Source organism: Pteropus medius, unplaced genomic scaffold (genome assembly GCF_902729225.1).
Source record: "Pteropus medius unplaced genomic scaffold, Ma_sr-lr_union100, whole genome shotgun sequence".
In the NCBI taxonomy this organism is placed as follows: Eukaryota; Metazoa; Chordata; class Mammalia; order Chiroptera; family Pteropodidae; genus Pteropus; species Pteropus medius.
This window is the reverse complement of record NW_024349796.1, coordinates 10,866,737-10,888,177: the sequence shown is the minus strand read 5'-3', so window position 1 is coordinate 10,888,177 and position 21,441 is coordinate 10,866,737. Positions and strand designations below refer to the sequence as shown.

The window sequence follows — 21,441 nt, the reverse complement described above, 5'->3', positions numbered from 1 at the left end:
GTCTTTCCATTTTTAGCATACTTCTTTGTCTGCTCATTGAACTGTTAACACTTAAGCAAGCACAATCTGTAATATATGTATGCTATTATAAATAATACATGATACTCATTTTTAAGTGACATTTCACAGGTTATGTCAAAAGGTGAAGACACTGATATATAAACAGATTGACATTATGAAAGTGCCTCTTAACTCTAATGATGTTAAATACGTTTAGAGCATTGTAAAAGATAAAATAATAGCTCTGTAATTGACTTGAATGTTTAAAAATCATAATCGTGTCTGAAGATAATTACTTGACAAAACCTAGAAATAGGAAGAAATATTTTTTTCATAAGGCCATACCAAAGGGGAAAAAAAAAAATCATTTGAATGTTCTCAGCCATGAGAGAGGAAAGTGAAATAATGAAGTAAAGAAACTCATACATAAAGTGAACTGGATATTTTTTTTTATTTGTAGGAAAGTGTTAAATTGTTCATAGAGCCAAAAGAAATCTTCATTACAATGTATTTTTCAGTCAACAAATAAAAGCTCCAAACTCACTGTCAAGCTACAACATGGGCTTACTGAGCTATATTCATCTCATGAATGATCTCTGAATTTTTACATCATTAGTCTTGAGCTTCTTTGATATCTATTCTTTCTGTTAGACTAGTGAAATGTGGAAAACTCCACTCAACATATTCATGTGTTTTACAATCTATAAAGATCATTGTTTTTCCAAGATTCTCTTGCAAGAAAAATTAAGATCACATATCTGGATATTTTTCAAAGACAAGAAAGGACTTCATGGCCCACCAATCCTTTTATTCCTAGAAAGAGTTTCTTAATGGCAATTTTCATTTATTTGTTAGAATAAGAAATATTTTAGATATGGCTAAATCAAAACTATAACTTTTACATATACAAATGAATAGAATTATATAAAATATGTGCCTATGGTCTTAGAATTAAAAAAAATGATGTAAATCATTTTATCAGGTGTTTTTATTCAGTTTGTGATCATGTATGAAGAAAGCCTTTTATTAGAGAGATAATTATGATTTGATATTCTTGATGGTGGGATATATTATAACTTTATAGAATGTAAGAATCATGTATAAGTTAAAAGACTTCAATCCATTTAATATCATAAATAACTAGGTAAATTACTATTTTGGCCACTGACAGGAAATGCCCTAAGGCCACATCTTAAGGCCCTTTGACGTTCATTTATGGCAGAAGGTTTTAGCTTAGCAAAGGATGTAGTTTGGGATAAACCACTACAGTATGAGAAATGGCTGTGCTCTGTAATGTCAGAACCTGAATGCAAAGAGCATTTCAGGAACCAGAGGTTCGTCTTCTATTTGGAATGTTGCTAAAGAAGCCAAGGAAAATGAAAATTGAAAAATATCAATTTGATTAAATAACCTGAGTATGGTCATTTTCAGTGAAATGGTGGAGAGAAAAGCAAAAAAAAAAGAAAAAAAGAAAAAGCAGTAATTTATAAATGGAGTTGGGAGGGCAAGGAAAATAAAATGTTAGTTATTCACTTTAAAGATATTGAAGAGAAATTAAAATTGTAAGCAAAAGATATCTTTGAAACCTAACCTAGTTTACGGCCATGCCACCCTGAACGTGCCTCATCTTGTCTGATCTCAGAAGCTAAGCAGGGTCGAGCCTGGTTAGTACTTGGATGGGAGACCACCTAGGAATACTAGGTGCTGTAGGTGTTAAAAAAAAAAGAAAGAAAAAAAGAAAGAAAGAAAACCTAACCTGGACTACAATGCTTCTATTTTTTCAAATGTTTTCCCTACTTCAAAATGATGTCTTTTGCCTGAAATTCTCATGCATATCAATAATGTAATTTGTTAACATAAGAAAATTATTATTATGTCCTAAGTGTAATAGTTGCAGATATAGCTGAGAGAAGATAGCAAATGTCTATTGTAGTATCTTAAAATTTACTTTAAAAATTGGAGTTTTGTTTTATATAGCTAAAATGTTTTATGAAATACTCATTGATTTTGTTTTCTACCAACCATCTTATTAAAAGAAAAAAAGAACAAATTATTGTATTCTAAAAGTAAGCCAAACAAATATGAACCAGAGTGATGAAAGGTAGGTCAATATAATACAAGGAAATAGCAAAGACTAAAAAAAGACAGTCAAAATATTTTTTAACAAATATCTTTTCAACCTTTTCTTTAAAATGCAACTCTGCAGCAACTTTGACATCAAGAAAGTTAATATGAGGATATTCAAAATGAAAATTTAGTCTGCTAAATACAGGTTAAAATGGAAATAAAACATACTCAGATGTATATTTTTAAACATAGCCTTTTGAAATACATATTCATCAGACTAATTCATCTAACTCCAATCACATCTTGTTTCAGGTTTAGAAGCACTGGCAATTTTTGCCTTTATTCTAAGGAAAAAACAATCATACGGGAAAGCCTTGTCATTCTCCCAGTAATGAGTTTAATGCGACATTTGGGTACGTGCTTTGCTGTGACTAGAATAGTAATGTTGATTTTACGTTTTAAACGATGCTCCAAAACACATGCAGTGAGAACAGTTTCTTACCGGGATGTATTTTTCCGCCCATTTCAATCTGAATGTGAGTTAAATTCTAAATTACAGTAATTGTAAACTGTTTTCATATTTCTATGAAGTTTCAAATTGTGGGCTAAGTCTTATTCTGGAAGCAGAATCTCATCAATAGAAAATGATTTTCAAAACTGCTATTATCGATTTTTAGTAAAGATATTTTCTTTGAATGCAGGGCAAATTCCACTGATTCTGCATTAAATCAGAAGTATTAAAATGATCGCTATTGCTATACTCCAATCACAGTGAGGAAAAGAAGAATTTCTGTTTCTTCCACCTTTTAAAGCTATTATTATATCTAATTTTAGAATTGAAACTTGTATGGATTGTGCTTAAGGGCCGTTTGAAGAAAAGAAAAGAGATGACTATTCTAATGCAATTTATTTCTAATCAGTATTATTTCTCTGTATTTTACGTCTTATATTTCTTTCTTAAAACTACAACTTCATAAAAAACATGACACTCAGTATTGTCAAAACAAAAACTGCATCAGACAGAGTTGAACAGGTAAAGAAGATTTTATTGAGGCTCCTGCAACAGAGAAGAGAGAACGCAACACAGTCTGAAGCCAACTTCTTAAAAAATGGGGGGCAGGAGAATTTTTTCAAAACAGAGTTGGGGGAATCAGGTCATCTGGGATTGCTAATTGGCCTTACTCAAAGGAAAAGTAAACTTTCTCTTATCTTCATGACAGGAAGTAGCTTTATACTCTGAGCAAGATGCATAGTGAAGGCAGACTCCTATTGTCTCCTCAGTGACTAGTAGACAGAGATGCTGGCATCTTTGATGATGATATTTCAAAAGGATGGTTCTCAAGTCCTAGAGAAAGAAGGTCCAGTCTGGGTTATAAAACAGGTAAGAGGCCTGTTAAAAAGATTTCCATCTCAAAGAGGTAGAGAAATAATTTGCAGTTATGAGTTTTCTAAAGTAAAAACACCAAGAAAAGTGAAGGGGGGGACCTCTGGTTAGGGTACTGTGTGGTTTCTGTAAGGGGGAAGAGTAGGTAGGAGGTGATGGGCCTTGGGGCAGAAAGAAGTCTGTCTGAGGTTTGCTCAAGCTTAGGGAAATAGCAAGGCTCTGTTGGTCAGCTTTTTTTTTTTTAATTCTTTTGATTTATTCTTGACTATTTTTTGGAGCAGTTTTAGGTTTATAGGACAATTGAGAGGAAAACAGAGAGTTCCCACGTACCCTTGCCGACACAGGTGCATTGCCTCCATTGTTATCCGCTCCCCACACCAGGATAGTGCATTTGCTACAGTTGATGAACCTACAATTGTATATCCAAATCTCCCAAAGTCCATAGTTTACATTAGTGCTCGCTCTTGATATTATACATCTTGTGGATTCGGATGAATGCATAGTGACATGTATTGACCATTACGTTATCATACAGAGTGGTTTCAATGCAGTAAAATTTCTCTGTGCTTCGCCTACTCATCCCTCTTCCTGCCCCAACCCCTAGCTACCAGAGATTTTTTATTGTCTCTATAATTTTGCCTTTTCTAGAATGGCATATAGTTGTAATTGTACAGTATGAAGCACTTTGTGGCTTGGGGTGTAAGGGGGGCAGTGAGTGCAGGTCCAGACGGAGGGGCAGGGAGAGGCTGGGCTGGGATGCACTGAGCACCAGGGTCGGCTTAGAGAACAGCCACACAGGACCCAAGAATGTGTAGACACACACTCCGTAGAGTTACCAAGATCAGAGCCTTTTATTCTCATTGAAAACTTCTCATTAGAACTAGTGTAAGTCAGGAGAAAAACAAAATGTGTAACTTTATCTTCGGTAAATATACCCCTCAGAAATGAGGGAAAAATAAGGACTTTGTTTCAGACATATAAAAGCTGAAAGAAATAACAAGCACCTGGCGTATATCAGAAAAAAAGAAAAATAATAGTGATGAAAACCTTCGAGAGGAAGGAAAATGATATCAACTAGAGTGAAAAACACTGAAAAGAGTAACTTTGGGGAAATAAAAAATGCTTTCTTACTCATAATAGACTTGATTAAAGCTAATATAAAAGCAGTACATGTGAGATTTATAATATTTAGAGAAAAAATTATCTTACAACGTAAGCACCAAGGCAGGAAAGGACAAAGGTAGTGTATTATTGGAAAATCCTTATAATTTATGTAACATAGTCTATCACTTAAAGATGGATTATGACATAAATAAGCGCTATCTATAATGTAACTGTTATGCAACCCCTAAAATGACATGCAGAGTTATAGGCAAGAAGCAACAAAGGAGATAAAATAAATCACAAAACATCATTCAGCTTATCAAAAACCGGTAAAGAGAAAAAAAAGAGATCAAAGAAGAGATGAGACAAAGAGAATACAGATGTCGAAGTTATTGATTTAAACCCAAACATATCAAAATTACAGAAAATATAAATTATCTAAACACTCTAATTAAAAGGCAGAGAGGGCAATGATAATTTTACAGGTACATTAATTGACATTAATTTCAACTTGAAAGGAAAAAAAAAAAGTTTTTCAAAGAACATCGTTGGTGGCCAGAACCTGGCCTTTGGAGCCTCTGCTGCTGTTTTGGGAGATTTTCCAGGATGACACCTGTAGTTGGCCAAGATTATTTCAGTGGTCAGGATGCACTAAAGGCAGGGCAGAAAGTAAAGGGAACCACGTGGAAACGAATGAAAAGAACAAACAGAACACTAAATCACTTGCAATGGTGGCTGCCATGCAGAAGTAAAATAATCATTCTAGAACATGTTCTTCTCAAGATAGTAGATTAATGGAGGTAACGGGAAAATGGACGTGTGATTGCCATGTACTTTTTTTCATTCTATTTTAATGTTGGCAACGTAAGTTCAATAATGCCTGTTGAACCTGCAATAAAGTCTAATGCCTTGGTAGGATATTGTTAAATGGTGAGCTAATTGACAAGGATGCGTAGAGCAGCTTTGGCTGAGCCAGAGTGGTTTTCGGCACATCAGGAAAGAATACAGCATAAAAGAAATAACAATCTTTGAGCCAAACTAAAACTCTTGAAATAGAGCTGCCCAAATTCTTAAAATTGCTACTGGTCTTTTTTACCTGTGGGCCTTTGTTCTCACTATTTTCTCTGCCTGAAACTTCTCTCTAAATCTTCAAGTGGCTTATTCCCTTAGCTAATTCATGTCCCCGCTCAAATTATCATCTCAGAAAAAAACTTTTGTGAACTCCAGTTCTTCATTGTCTACAAAGCACTGCTTTCCCTGGTCTTCTGTCCAAAAAATAAAATGGATTTTATTTTATGTAAATTTTAACACCTATATGTAGTTATAGATCTGAAATTTCACTAATGTGTTTTAACTTTCTTAGACAGAAGTGGCATTTCTTTTATTATTCTTTGGAATCACATAAAATCACCAAACGCAACTATTAAATGTAATAGCCACACACATTAGAAATTCAAGGTTGGAGTAACTAGAATGAAACAGCAGATTTTAAAGGAACAAAACTGTCACTTAGTGTCAGTGTTACAATTCCATTTATCAGGCCCATTAACTTAATGGTAAAAAAAAAAAAAAAACCCTCCATACTTTCTTCTCCCTGATGCATATTCTCTCTCATACACATCTAAACTAATGCTGATATAGAGAGGAAAGTGATGCTGTCGGCATTCTTTTATGTAGCTTTTACTGTTTTCCATAAAATTCTGTCATTGGAATAAAACCAATGATTCTATACATCTGGTCCAGCCTTAAAAACTCTAATTTTTACTTTTCTAATTTTTATTACCGAACCCTTCTTTTTTACTCCTTTAACAGAGTACTTTTTGTCATATGAAAGTGGAAATATCAGAAAGTCAGAAACCCCATCAAATAAAGCCAGGTGCTTTACTACCTTTTCCTTCTCTATCTTCATGTGAATCATTTCAGATGACTATTTACCTCTCCAGTCCTAATTTATATTGCAGACAGCTACACAATAGACTTTCTGGTATTTAATGCTGAAAAGCCCAATTGGTGATGTGCAGTAAAATTTTACTGCTTGTCTCAGTAAAAAGGAGAGCAATTTCTATACCTGCTTTGCAGTTGAAAAGTTCAACCTTTATCTGTTTCGCCAGCTTTAATTCAAGAATAGGTCTCTTTCCACAGATAGGAGAAGTGCTGAGGCAACAAGCCCTTTGCAGCAGTCACCTGTGCCAGCTGATTTGCCTGATGATTCTTGTGCTATGCTAAGAGATTCTCCCTACTCTCAAGATTACCTTGTTTTATTTATAAAGAATCCTTACCTGACAAATGTGTCAATAACTCATCATCTTCCACCTTAACAATTTTTGCATGTATTCATTTACAAGTAGTAAGTATGCCATGTTATTACTCAGTTAAGCACTTTTAAAATGGCATGAAATCTCTCGAGAGTCCTGTGTTATATCCAGAACATTTAAATAAAATGTGTAAATTAGTTTTGACATCTAGTTTATTGCCACAAATCAATATGTTGCAGGTGTAGGTACTTGATTATAAAGATAATTCTCTCCGTCTTTAATGCTCAGATTTTTAAAAAAAGACAGACATATGTTTTAGAAATATTTAAAGCTATCCCCTTTATATTTTTTTGCCTGATATGTAGTCATGTAAGATGTACTAAGGATATAAAATGACAGTTGAAGAAAGTCTGTCATATCTTTCTGGCTTTTTTTAAACATTTTTTTGACAGAGCTTAATTCTTTTTTTCTCGGTCCAAGTGTTCACAAGGAATATCATAAGAATAGCAGCCTGAAAACCATGTTTATGCCTTGATCTCAATGCACACAAGTTGTGTCACTTTGGTTCAGTCACACACATAAAGCTTATTTTGGTTACAATTATTTTAACTGTATCCAATAACTGTATCCAATAATAACTGTTTACTTTATAAGGTTATGTAAAAATCATATAAGATAAAATATTATTGTCTTTTTTCTGAAAACCATACAATATCATAAAATGTGAAATATCTGTACAAAAATGCATATGAAATATATATTTACATAGTATGATTTATTTATACATCATTTTTATATGTTATGATTTTATATATTGTACATTAGGATTTATATTTGGTAAAAACAGAACAAAATCATGTAATATATTCAGACAACTGACACTTTTCTTATTACTATGAAATGGGTACAAAATCTTCTGTATCTTCTGGGGGACAAAAGTCTTTTTGTGGGGGTGAAATATTTACTTATAAATATCACAGATATTACTAGTAAACATGTTTTACAAATGTTTTTAAGTGAGGAACTAAGATAATGGGCTTTTGGATGGAACATTCTGGGAAAAGGAATTTCTTTTTCCATATAATAAAATTTCTGAATTTTTATAAGATGGAAAGTGAGCTTTGAGGACTAGTAGGTCAGGGCTGTTCATTTTCACACATGAAGACCCAGGCTTTAATCTGAAATGCATTGCACCTCCAGAGGTTCTGCCCTTTATATTTTCGCTTATCCTCTGCATAGCAAGCAGGTATGTGAGATTTCTTCATTTCTACATTTCACTCAAATGCAGTTTTCCAAATTGAGATAGAAAGGGTGAAGTGCGTCTGGTTTCCATCTTTAGCTGCTTTTACTAGGTGCTTTTGAAACTTGCCAAGTGAAATTTTAATCACCTGGCAAAGTATTTGAAATTAGCACTCACCTAACAATTATTTAAGATTTATACTTGCTTATTGATTATGTTTTCTTGTATGCATATCCTTTGCTATTCAAATATATTTTCTAATGTTGATAACATTTTCTGCTTTAATAATACTGAGATCAGCAATAACATTTAGAATTGTATTGATCTCAATCTTTATGATTTAAAAATATGATTTATATGCCATTTTGTTGTTTAATATAGAATTTATGGTAGCAAAATTGGAAACAAAATTCAATATCTCACAAACGTGACTATTTATAGATACTACATAGGCAACCATAAGATAAGGACAGGTATTATTACTATATAGTAAAGAAAATAGTTTTGAAAAATATTTAAAATGACAGAAAAATATTTAAAAAAAGTGAAAAACTTGGTAACAAATGGGATATATTATATGTCTCAGTGTCAGTTTCACATGTAGATCTATAAAAATAAACATAAATATAAATATAATTACTAGAAAGAAATACATTTAAATGTTCATATGTTAATGCTATATATTTTTCTGGGTTCTGTGATTAGAAGAAATTTATTTAAAATTTAATTTTTTTAATGTAATTACCAATATTTGTATCATGGATATGTATAAACTTTAAAATTTAAATATAAAATACATATTTTAGAAGTATTGGGAAATCAGGTGATATGTTCCATAACATAGTCTCAGAAGACCAAAACTATTAGAATTCTTTCAAAAATTTTCTTAATCTACTATGAAATGACCAGTGTCTATTATAGGTTTGTGACTCTTGATTCTCAGGCCATTTAATTAAAATATGAGCAGTGTCTTTTGGGTGCTTTTCTAAGTATGTATATATGCAGCGCAATTTCAGATAATCAAGAATGAGTGTTCAGTATCTTTTGATGAGGTTTCCTTGTTACGGCAAACCAAGATCATGTTAATGTAGTATGTGATTAGCACTGACCAAGTCTTTAATTCTGCTTTGAATTCCTGGAAGTTAATGCAATGGTATAATAGGATGAGATAGATGTGATGCATTTTAGGTATAAATAACAGACTCACTACTCCAAAACCGGTTACTTCCTTAGGGTTTATACCCACTTTGTTAAACTGGAATAGTGATACAAAATTTCTTAAGAACCACATAGGCTAATGTCCCTCTGACTTGTAAATCTGGCCTATTAATGAACCAAATCAAGTTAGAGAAGTCAGAGATCAATGTTGTAATAGCTGTTCAATCTTTACAGGTGTCATTTAGGTAGCCTGGGCTCCCTATAGTAATATAAGGGTTATTCATTTTTAGAATGTGCAGGGTCTTTTTAAAGATGTTGAAAGAGAGTGATAAAAAGTAAATTGTCTTCCTAATAAAGTCTTTTAGTTTAAGTCAGTAAAGGGCTGTTCAGATTTAGACCTTCTTCAATGCTCTGCGGGTCTTTGTCATTCTCCATGTATGAAATATCTAGCAGAATACTGTTTAATGAGTGATCGATTCTATAATATGCCAGTGAAGAGTCAGAACATACAGATGGTGAGCAAGTAGAATGACCATGGCTATCACTGAAATCCACATCGGACATTTTTCATGGGATAATTTATGTCTTTATATTTAGCAAGATGTTTTTTTTTTCTCCTTAATGCCTCAAGGTTATACATATTTGAATGCATTTGAATCTTGTAGCTCAATGTGAAGTGTATAATGAATAAATCATTTTAGTAAGTTCAAGTGTGATTTCCCTCAATGTGCGTAAAAATGAAATACAAAATTTATAAAATAAGCCATGCCGCTTCATTTACCAAATAGCAGAATATTTTTTCTCCTAGAATTTAGATATTGATGAATCAAAAAGAAACATTTTTGGGCTTTTAAAAGCAATGTTACAAACAGCATGTAAATTCTTAATGCAACTTAAAACCAAAATATGTAAAAAACGGCTTTAAGCACGAAAAATGAGGTAAGAGAGGAAATGCTGACTGTAGTAAAATAAGATTATTACTGTTTTATAAAAGAGCAGCTATCACACAGTATCTCAAAAAATGGCTAAAACATGAACTATTTATCTATTTTGTTCTCAAAAAGGTAAATATATAGAGATTTTCGAAAGAGTAGTTACTTTCAAATTATTTAAATCACCTAAATATTATGTTTGTCATTCAGGTCCATTGCACTGTATACATAAAGACTTAAACTGTTTGACTTTCATTAGAATTTGACCCCAAAACATTTTTATATATTTTTTATTATTGAGTGTTCCAAATATTTTATTCATGCTGGGAAAAATAATTCAGATAACTGTGTATGGTTTTTGATGTTAAAATTACATTTCATTCCTGGATACAAATAATAAAGATAACACAAGGTTAGGGTAATATAAGCAAAGAAACTACTGAATAGAAAATAGTAACATATAATTTTCAGGCTTATTGGAGCTCTTCTTCATAGGAAGGAAGAGTTACTTTATTTTGATGAAAATAATTTGATAAAAACATACATGATTGGTTTTTTTTACAATCTAAATGGGAAAGACAGCCTTAACTTCAAAACACTTCCACCTCACCTAACTGTAATAATCTGGTTCTTAATTTATAATAATAATTTTTTTATAAATCTCTAACATTTGTCACAAAACATCCACATCAGATAAAGGTACACATTAAATAAAGAAGACAACTGACACCAGAGGAAGCAGACAGCTCATGGAACAGAGAAAAATGTTAAAACTACTTTTAATTAGAAATCTCTATAATATTTAAAATGATGGTGTAATGATCCTAATTAACTGGCATACCCATGAGTTAAAGTAGTCAAAACTGAAAAGTGTTTTTGGTATTTAAATATAATTGCAATTTTCTTTAAAATAAAGTGACAGATAAAATGCATTAAACTAATAACCAAATATATGAGCAGTTAAGAAGTGGTCAGCAAGTCCAGTGTGTGGCCTTAAAAATATAGTTCAGTTCATGGTTTGGGAAAGAAAGGTTTTGAAGGTTTTGTGATTTAGAAATAGATTGAGGATATGTTATTTTTTCAAAAGTTCATGGCAAAAAAACATGGGAATCAGATAGGCCAGAGTTGTTTTTTTTTTCTTTTCCCTTGCTTATAATGAAAATTCCAAGATGTATAAGAATATAGATTAAAAACTAATGAAAAGTCTCTGATTTCAGTAATTCTTAATCTAAAGTGTCTACCTAGGCTATTTTTTTTTTTTTTTTTTTTAGTTCAAACTTTAGGAATATTCTTGGTGCCCTCGTTAAAGATTAGTTGACTATACATGCATGAGTTTATTTCTGGTCTCTCCGTTCATTTCCCTTGGATTGTCTGTCACAAGAGGAATTGAAACACAGGAGTTTGTTACTGGTCCTGGAGGACATACTCAGCATTCCTTAAGTGGCCACACTAGGAGGTTAAGGCAGAGTACAGACAGAGAGAAGAAGGACCTGGTGGACATGACTTCATTAAGGTCCATGGCAGGAGTGTTTTGGAATTCTGAGGTTAAAGCCAGATTGGTTGATTCAAACCAAAGCATCGGGATTTTGTTAAGCTATATGGGAGTCTTATCTAGAGGATACATAAGGGTAAGGGTGTGGGAGGTAGGGGAGATAGTAGCAAGGCTATTAGGCAGTCATTTTAGGAACTTAGATTTGTCTGTGACTCTGTGGACTGCTGTCTAGGGCATGTGCTTGTCTGAGGGAGTTAGCATCATGTTAAGGTCATTGAAGACTGTTTGGCCAAACAAAATGAATGCCAAGCCAGAGAAACAACAGAGTCACTTAGCTCAACTCTGAACATGTGTCTGAAACCAGGAAATGGGGGAAGAAACCCTACTAATAGAAATCCAGGCTATGAAAATTTATTTAAATTGTATGCATGTGTGTGTCTTTGTGTATATGTATTTGTGTGTATGTATATACCCACACACAAATACTCATCAACATGTAAATATATCTTGAATTCTTAAGTTACTTTTTCTTCTCTTCATTTTCTTCCATATTCTTTTCCTTCTTTCCTTCTTTCCTTCTTTCCTTCTTTCCTTCTTTCCTTCTTTCTTTCTTTCTTTCTTTCTTTCTTTCTTTCTTTCTTTCTTTCTTTCTTTCTTTCTTTCTTTCTTTCTTTCTTTTTCTTTCTTTCTTTCTTTCTCTCTTTCTCTCTCTCTCTCTCTCTCCAATCTCTCAATCTCTCTCTCTCTCCTCTCTCTCTCTCTCTCTCTCTCTCTCTCTCTCTCTCTCTCTCCCCCCTCTCTCCCTCTCTCCCCTCTCTCTCCCTCCTCCCTCCCTCCTTTCTTCCTTCTTTCCTTCCTTTTCTTCTTTCCTTCCTTCCCTTTTAGGTGGGAGCCAGCCAGCAGTTGACCTCACAGATTGCAATGGAACTTGTCCGGTTACAATGCCTTATTTTTGTTATTAAAAAAATTATGCCTATAGCACCTGGTCTTCCTAGGTGGTCTCCTATCCAAGCACTAACCAGGCCCATCCTTAATTAGCTTCCAAGATCAGACGGGATTGGGCTTGTTCAGGGTGGCATGGCCGTAGACGTCCATGTTTTTAAAATCATTTTCAGTTGGTTTATTTTATTCCAGCCATCTCCTTTCTGCATGACCCCATATTACTAATTATATGCTCATACAAGAAAAACAATATTTTAATAGTAAATGTATATATGTGTGTGTGCTACAAAGAACAAAACAATAATATAAAGTGTTTTCACTGAAAATAACACATTTAACAAAGTAAATCCTATAACATATCACCCTAAGGTAAACCATCAGTACATCAGGGACATTCAGAACAAAGTATTTCTTTGAAATCATCCTCACTCTTTAAAACCTTCACTTTTTAGGGATATGATAATTGTTACTTGACTGCACTGGCAAAGAGACAACTCTGTATTAATTGCATAAAAACAGGGCACTTCTAAATTTGCTTTACTCATTAATTTAAATTTGCATTAAGCAATTTGCATGGATGCCATTTTCACCCTTGCTATTTCCATGCTTTAATTAGCTTAATTTAACTGGAATCTCTAGATAGGTCACAGCTCTCAAGTTTAATAAAATAGAGTAAAATGGGTTTAATAGAAATTCATAAATTATCAATGTTCTTTGGAGTAATACATACATAATTTATTTCTTGTCCTTACCCAATACATTTTGTAATATTCAAGTAAATAGAGCTAACAGCGCTACATATAGTATCTTTAGCAAGATAATGGTGTGTCTCTGGAGGAGGATGAGAACACGGGATATGGCTCGTATATGAAACACTTCTGAACCACTGTGGCCTTCTTGCCCACACTCATGAAAACAACTCTTTTTGACGGCCATTCCTCCCTTCTGCCTTCCCTATATCCTGTTTTTATAGCATACATCACTATCAGTCATACTATGTTTTCTTTGTTTTTTGTTGGTCTCCTCTCTTCATGCCCTTACTAATATGGTAGGAGTACTGGGTTTCATCCTGGTTACTACCATATTCCTAGGGCTAGGGACCAGGCCCGGCACAATTAACATTAAAAATTATGTGCTGAAATAATAACCCCTGTTAACACATGTCATTACAAATTAAGTTTAAGTTACCGAAGTATGAGAAATGCACACAATAAAAGCCTTTACATTATCTTCAACAAATGAGCACCATTATAAAGAAACTTATACTTGTTCCAGTCACTGTTAAATCATTACTTTTGCTTGCTAATTATATCAAAGGCCTGCATCTGCTTTTTAAAAGAAAGACATATTTATAGATCAAATGAACAGTAAATGTATCAATCAGTTATTTTATTTACAAGCTACTAAAATCTTGCAAATAGTTATAAAAAGCTCAACTTATCTACCTTAAAGTATAACAATAATTGATTGGCTTACAGACACACACACAAGTTAAGTCAGGTTAGAATTGATCTGGCTGAAAATAATTTTTATCTAGTCTTTCTATCTGCCTTTCAAAAGGATTTCAGCAGTTAGCAGCTAGAAACTTCTGTGGGCTAAAACTTTCTTGCTCAGATCCTATGGTAAAAGAATATTTCAGTTCTAAAACTGCGGTGAGGAAAGTGAACAATTTTCTTGCCCAGATTCCTGCTAAACATCTCCAAAATCAGCCCTGGCTGAATTGGATTATATGACAGTCCCTGAGTCTGTGTGTTTAATTGAGACCTTGGCGTGTACTCTGAGATTGGAATGAATGTCACTAAAATAGCTTTGTTTCAAACAAGAGAGGAGAGGTTCCCTAAGGGATCTCTCCAAAGCACAGTGAGCCTGGCGGACGTGGCATGGGTGCTGGCAGCTGGGGTGCCTGCCTGCCATGGAGGTTGAGTTTCCTTTGGGATGCTGTGGCTTGTATGTTCTTACTCGTTGCTAATCAACAGGTGAAACAGTTGACTGCTAATAATTTTGAGGGGAGATGAATAGAAAAGGCCATTTAGGAATTTTGAGTCATTCTTAATTTTGCTAGATTTCTCTTGCCTTTCTAGAATATAGTAAAAAAAAAAAAAAAAAGAGATGAGGAACTCATGAGACGTTTTCACAGAGCAACAAGACAAAAACAGTTAGTGATTAGAGAATAAGACTTGTGAGAAAGAATGAGAAGAAATGTAATCGATATAACACAAATATGGCTACTTTAGTACTGTTACATAATAGAAGTGCTCTGTCAGCCCTGCCTATCCTGGTGCTTCCATCCCAAATTCTCTGATGCCTATAAGGCTGAGTTCTAGTATGGTATGTGTACCAAGTGCTAAGAATTACGATTATACAAGTTCAAGGTTTGAGCACTCAAGCATCACTCCTTTTGCTAAGAACTTTATGTCCATTAACTCATTTTATCATTGGAACAGTTTTAGTTCATGTTACATTAAAAAAAAATAATAAGTTTGAAGAGTTTTAGCACTTGCACAAGTTCTGAGAGCTGGTAAATTTGCAGCAGCACGACGATATCATATGACGATGCCTCTCATCATTCCTGGATGCTGCTGTCTGCCTAGGATGCTTTTCGATTTCTCATATCCCCTATTGCCTTATTTTCAATCACCTTTGTCCACTGATCTTGCAGTGACAACCTAATACATGTGTGTGGATCATTTACAATGTGCACATACTGTGTAGGGTGCCGAGTATCTAAGAAAGACAAGAAAAGGCTACAGCCTTTAGGGAAGCCCCAATTTGTTGTTGAACACAAAAAAGTATGCAGATAATTACAAAAATACCGTATAAGCAATCTAATTCTATTAATTGTAGACTAGGCAGCTGTACTAATTATCCCACTGAGAACAACTAGAAAAGCTGGAAAAATATAAAAGTTGTACTAAAAGACATCAGAGTGCAAAAATAGAGATGGAAAGTATCTCTGAAGAAAAATAATATTATTTTTGATTTCTAGTTATCTCTATGCATTTTCATATATGAAAGTGGCACTCAATAATTGGGCATACAGCGGAGAGCAAAAGCTGTCATTAAAGATAACAATAAAAATGCAACCATGTAAGATCTAGACAAATGAGAAAATAGATGTAGATAAATATCTTCAATTATCTGAATGAAATCAGATTACTATATTTTATGAAATGAAAGATTAATATCAAATATTTCAAGAAGACAATGGGAAATGTGAAAGAAATGAAAGAGTAATGTACATAAAAGTACAATTGAACTTAAGAACTAAATGTAAGCCTTTTTACAATATTATACATCAGGTAGAAGCAATAATTTAAATATATATATACATATATAGAGAGAGAAAGAGAGAATAACGTAGATACACATTTTAAAATAATTTTCACAAAAGAATTTATCTAGTATAATACCATTCAGTTAAGTTAAAAACACATGCATACAAACCATTCTTATTTTAAAAGTGTGTATTTTCAAAGATATATCAAACACATTACAATTAGTACATGTATAGACAAAGAGGAAATAGGGATAGTTGTTGGAAAAAAATGGAGCAGGACAACAAATAAATTCTAAGTAAGGAAGTTTTTGATGGGACCCCTAATTAAAAAAGAAATGGTGAGGACTGGGGAGAAAATCAAAGGAATTTCCAAAGTTCCAAAAAAAAAAAAAAAGGATAGTAAAAGAGAGGAAGATTCTAGAATTCATTTTTAATTATATTTATTTTCACTTGCTTACTATCTTCCACATTTTCCCTAGGGCCATATTGAATACATCGAAAGCCTTTTAGAAACATACCTTATACTTTTCAAATCCTTAGTCTTCTAAGTCCCATAGTGCTTCAGATGTACATACAAAGCTTTTTATTGTTTAATTTGGGAAAAAAATATTTCAGTCATATATGAAAACATAAAAATCATTGTGAAACATAGACTTCCTTGAATTTGGCTTATACTCTCAATTTCCTCAAGAGCATGCTGAGTTAACTTAGTAGACCTTGTCCCCACTTTTCTCTCTAAACTGATCCAGTAGATAAATAATTTTCAAAAATAACCAATACAGTATTTTGGACCTTATCATTCATAAACTGAATTAATTATATTATAATTTTGGAGGGTAATCATTATTAAACATATCTTAATAGAATCATTAAGTATGCATTTAGTAGTTTACTAAGTAAAAATAAAGAATATAACAATCAAATGCAGGCAAGCATGCATAAATGAATGAATAATAAGGTTACTAATAGAAACAAAACTTATACTACTATGGCTTGTTACCAGACATTGAAATTTAGTTGAATTTGGACTAATTTGTACATTTACTGTGTCATAAATCTATGCTCCTTGAGATCCATGGTAACAAACCAGATGTTCAGATATCCTTCCATTCTGTTTAATCAGGTCATTTTTACTAACGTCCACGTAAGAAGAGGATTGTTCTTATACTAGCATAAGAAATCTAAAGACCCAGAGGAGCAAATGCATAGTCATCCTCCCTTATCTGCCGTTGTGTGTTCTTCGGTTTCAGTGTCAATCCCAGTCCGAAAATATTAAATGGAAAGTTTCAGAAATAAACAATTCAGACGTTTTAAATTGCGAGCTGTATCGAGTAGCGTGCGGAGCTCTCGCGTTGCCTTGTTCTGTCCACGTGGGACGTGATCATCCCTCAGCCCTGCATTCCCGAGATGCTCTCCGCTCCTTGGTAGCCATCTTGATTACCAGAGCTATGCAGCTTGGATTCAAATCACCCTTATTTTACTGACTAGTATCTCCCGAGTGCAAGAGTAGTAATATTGGCAACTTGGGCGTGCCGAAGAGAAGCCGGTAAGCTCCTCTTTTAAGTGAAAAGGAGAAAGTTCTTAACTTAGTAAGGCATTTTATCATCTCACATTATCCTGAGACGGGTGAGTAAAATACACTTATTTTAAGAGACAGTGAGAGACCACATTTGCATGACGTTTATTATAGCATATTGTTATAATTGTTCTATTTTACTGTTATTGTCGTTAATCTCTTACTGTGCCTAATTTATAAATTAAACTTTATTATGTGTACGTATGCATGGTATATATAGGGTTTGGTACTATACGCGGTTTCAGGGGTACACTGTGTGTTTGTATGCAAGGAGGGGGACTTCCGTATGTCATACCAGCATGATTTCTCAGTTCGCGGCATGAAGCCCATTACATGTATCGTGTATGTTTTGATAATAGTGCTTTTCTTTCCAATACGTGACATGAGTTTCAAAATGAAGAGATTGAATGCAGCCCTTGATTTGTTCTTAGAGATTTGTATAGGTATCCAAATTTAAACAATTTAGGTGTGTTAGATGGAGGTTAGAATTCCTTTGATAGATGAGACATCTTTCTCTTTATTTTTCAATCAGTTTTATTCTCTCTTATGTTTGATGAGATTATTTTTTAATTACTCTGAAATCTTCCTAAATTCTGAGAATTTTTATAAAATATGATTTATATACTTCATATAAAGGATGTTTCTCAAAGTAATTTAAAAATCAGATATAACTAAACATGTCCTATAACACTTTTCTAGAAATATTGTTTCCAAAAAACAATGCACAAGGTTAAACATTTCCTTCAGGTACAATAAACCTATAAGATCTTCCTAAAGTCAGTATCATATTTTCATAGCATATGAAAATGTTTTTCTAATGTTTTCCTATGTTTAAAATATTATTCACTTTCACTTCCAGAAAATTTAGAAATATTTTATTAAATTATAAGCAAAACACTGTGGAATTTTTTAAGATTTCAATGATTTTTACATTAATTTTGGAGACAAATAGGGATTTTTATGTACCGATATAGATAGATGTAGGGTTCTCCATTTTCTCGCCCTGTTTATGTTTTTCAGCTAAGTTTTATAATTTCTACCATTAGTTATTAATTTTATTGCTGTGCTTTTGATAGAGTGCCTTGCTATTGTGAATGGGATTTTTTTTTAATTACATTTTAAATTGTTTTAAGTGTCATTTTAAAGGCTGTGTATATTATCTGTTTCTGAAAATCCTGGAATAAATTTTTTGAAACTGCTCCTATAGTACTCTAAGGGATAACATTTTACTGTTTCTCTAATATGGTGAGCTTTTCTAATTTTTTATATGCTTTGATTAATTTTTATATATTCTTTTTTTTCTAGAAAATTATTCAATGCCATAAGGAATTATATATCTTTTCATTAGTACTTATGTACCTTTATAATTTTTGGTTTTTAGTTTGTTTTTAAGACTGGTAAACCCAAGAACAGATATTTTCAGAGCTAGAATTGAACTGTTTAAAATGCTTCATTTTTCACAGCTTAGTATCCTTTACTGGCCTTCACTAGAAATGACAGAATTCTTTCCTAATGACCTGAGAACTTCATCTGCTGGCACTCAGGAGGGATTGATCCCTCTGTGACCTGGCAGCATCCGGCTGCTAAACCAGCTGGCACTCACCGGGACTTGACTAATGCCACTTCCAGTGGCCTGGCAACCTAATTTTGCCTTTCCCTGCTGTCACTCTTAACAATTTGAGTTCCTTCCTGAGTTTACCAGGTGAGGAAATGGCACCTATTAATACAGTGACAGTAATCTCAATATTTTACCACCTGTCATTGGCTTGGCTAAGTCGCTTGAACCGAAGACAGTGGTTTTACTGACTGCCAGTTTTCTGGGATCTCTAACCTGAACAAGAAAGATGGAGTGCAGAAATCTAGAATTCACCAGACTGTTACTCAGAATGAGAACGTGTCACCACCTTACAGAAGAGACTTTCTGAGTTCATAAATAGAGATGCTTTTAGGATTCTCTGTACTTAGTAGGAGTAGGAGACTGGGGGCCACAGATCCCCTTGTGCCCCGTGGTGTTCAGTCATCTGAATGACACAGCAGTCCTGGTAGAGAATTGTAAATAACCTTTCTTACTGGAAATTTGCGAGCAAAGAATGTATTGCTCTTGAATACCACAGGAGAGACCTCAGGTCAACCCTGCTCTCTGGTCTTTTCTCTGTGCTCTGCATGAATTTGTCTGGTCAGGAAAAACAAATCTTTAAAACTAATAGCACCACTTATCATTTAAATTGGTACACTGCTGTAACTATCCTTGCAATCTAGACAACTTTTTTTCTGGTTAAGTAAAAGAGGGGAAATTTGGCTAATTGTTTTATTAACAGCATTGTAATTTACTTTTCAGAAAACTCGATTCTCATAGATTCCTATAAATATTTATGATCTATCTCTATATCTATATCTCCTATATATATCTATATATAGACATATATATATCTAGATATATCTAGATATACATATCTCCTATATATCACCATATCTAGTCAAACCAATTAAGATTTTAGAGAGATCCTGCAGTCCAGGCGTAAAGGCAAAGCTTGAGCAGTTTAAGACAGGTATCCCCTGCTTTTCAAAAGTTTGCTTTATGCTACTCACTATTACCAAAAACGTACATGAGTATTTGTTTTCACGAGTGTCAAGAAATATGAAGATTTTTGCTTGCACACACACACACAAAAAGCAAAAAAACAAAAATAGCATTCAGTGTTTGGCAGGGCCAGTGAGTGCAACTACACTATACATACATTACTTCTACTTTATATAGGCTGTGTAATTACCACTTCTGCTTTTACTTTATGCTAGTGTTATTTTATGTTTCCTGAGTTATTTGGTATGATTTGGTAGGTTAATTTTGGGGTCTGGGAATACTCAAAAATTTTTCCCATGTAAATTAATGGTGATTGTTTCTTTGCTTTTGGCCTACGTAAGGCATCTTAGAAATGCTGTACTTTCCGATAGTGAGAGGAATTTGTATTTTTCTCCCCTCACGTCTAGAAAAGCGATTTGTGACTAATCTGATCCTAGTTCAAAATAGTAAGCACAGACCACAAAATTCTTTTGTGGTTTAGAGGTTTCAGTCTTAATTCCAATTTTTTTGTTCAACCTGTGTTTATTCCTTTGCCTACTGACAATTCTGAGTGTTCAATTGGGGTTATAACCATCTCAATATTTTTCTGTACTGAATTTCATTCAAACTTCTTCATAACCATAATTTATTTCTCTGGTGCATTCATATTGTTACATCCTTTATATTTCTCTATTTTTTTGATGCTGTTTATCTGTTTCGTATTTGGTTTAAAGGATCTATCCATTTGTTGTCCTTTTTTGATAGCTTCACCACTTTTAAGATTAATTTCCATTCTTATCTATATCAGTTCCATTTACTTTCTTTCATTTTGTTGTATTCTTTATCTTCCACAGCATTAAGTAAAATTAAATATTTAAATTACTTAATTTTGTACTTCATTAAGAAGTCCAATCATTTATCTGTAAGAACAGAGTTACTATTTAGTAGAAACTGTAAAATTTAATTAAAAAAATTTAATTTAAATGCATTTAATTAAAAAGAAAAGAGCAATTGACATAAGTAAAAATTGAATATCATTTTTGTTTTCTTAAATCACTTATTCAGAAATTAAGAATATTATTTGCGTGTATTTTGCATATATATACATATACATAAATTAGATAAAAATCTATGAAACAATAATAACCAATATTTTGTAGTGCTTACTGTGTTTTTGTTACTATTTAAAAATTTTTTATTTTATTTTGAACTTTTATTTAATGTGGATCCATAAAGTTCAACCTCTTTAGTTTGCTTGCATGCATATTAGTTAATGTCATATCTGTGAATATTTAGGTTGTTTAAATGATTTTGTAATTACCAAAATGTTTCAATAAATATTTTCAAACTTAGTATTTTATAACTGCTCTGTCACATCTGGTAGCCATTGACACATGCAGACTTTTAAAATTTAAATATGACATATTAAAAAATAAGAATTTCATTTTTCAGTA

The 21,441-nt window shown here is 33.0% G+C and overlaps 2 pseudogenes; one reads left to right on the top strand and one right to left on the bottom strand.

The window, feature by feature from the left end:
• The first annotated feature begins 1,594 nt into the window (after positions 1 to 1,594).
• LOC120619364 (uncharacterized) lies at positions 1,595 to 1,713 on the top strand (annotated as a pseudogene).
• Positions 1,714 to 12,602: 10,889 nt separating this feature from the next.
• LOC120619369 (uncharacterized) lies at positions 12,603 to 12,721 on the bottom strand (annotated as a pseudogene).
• Positions 12,722 to 21,441: the final 8,720 nt, after the last annotated feature.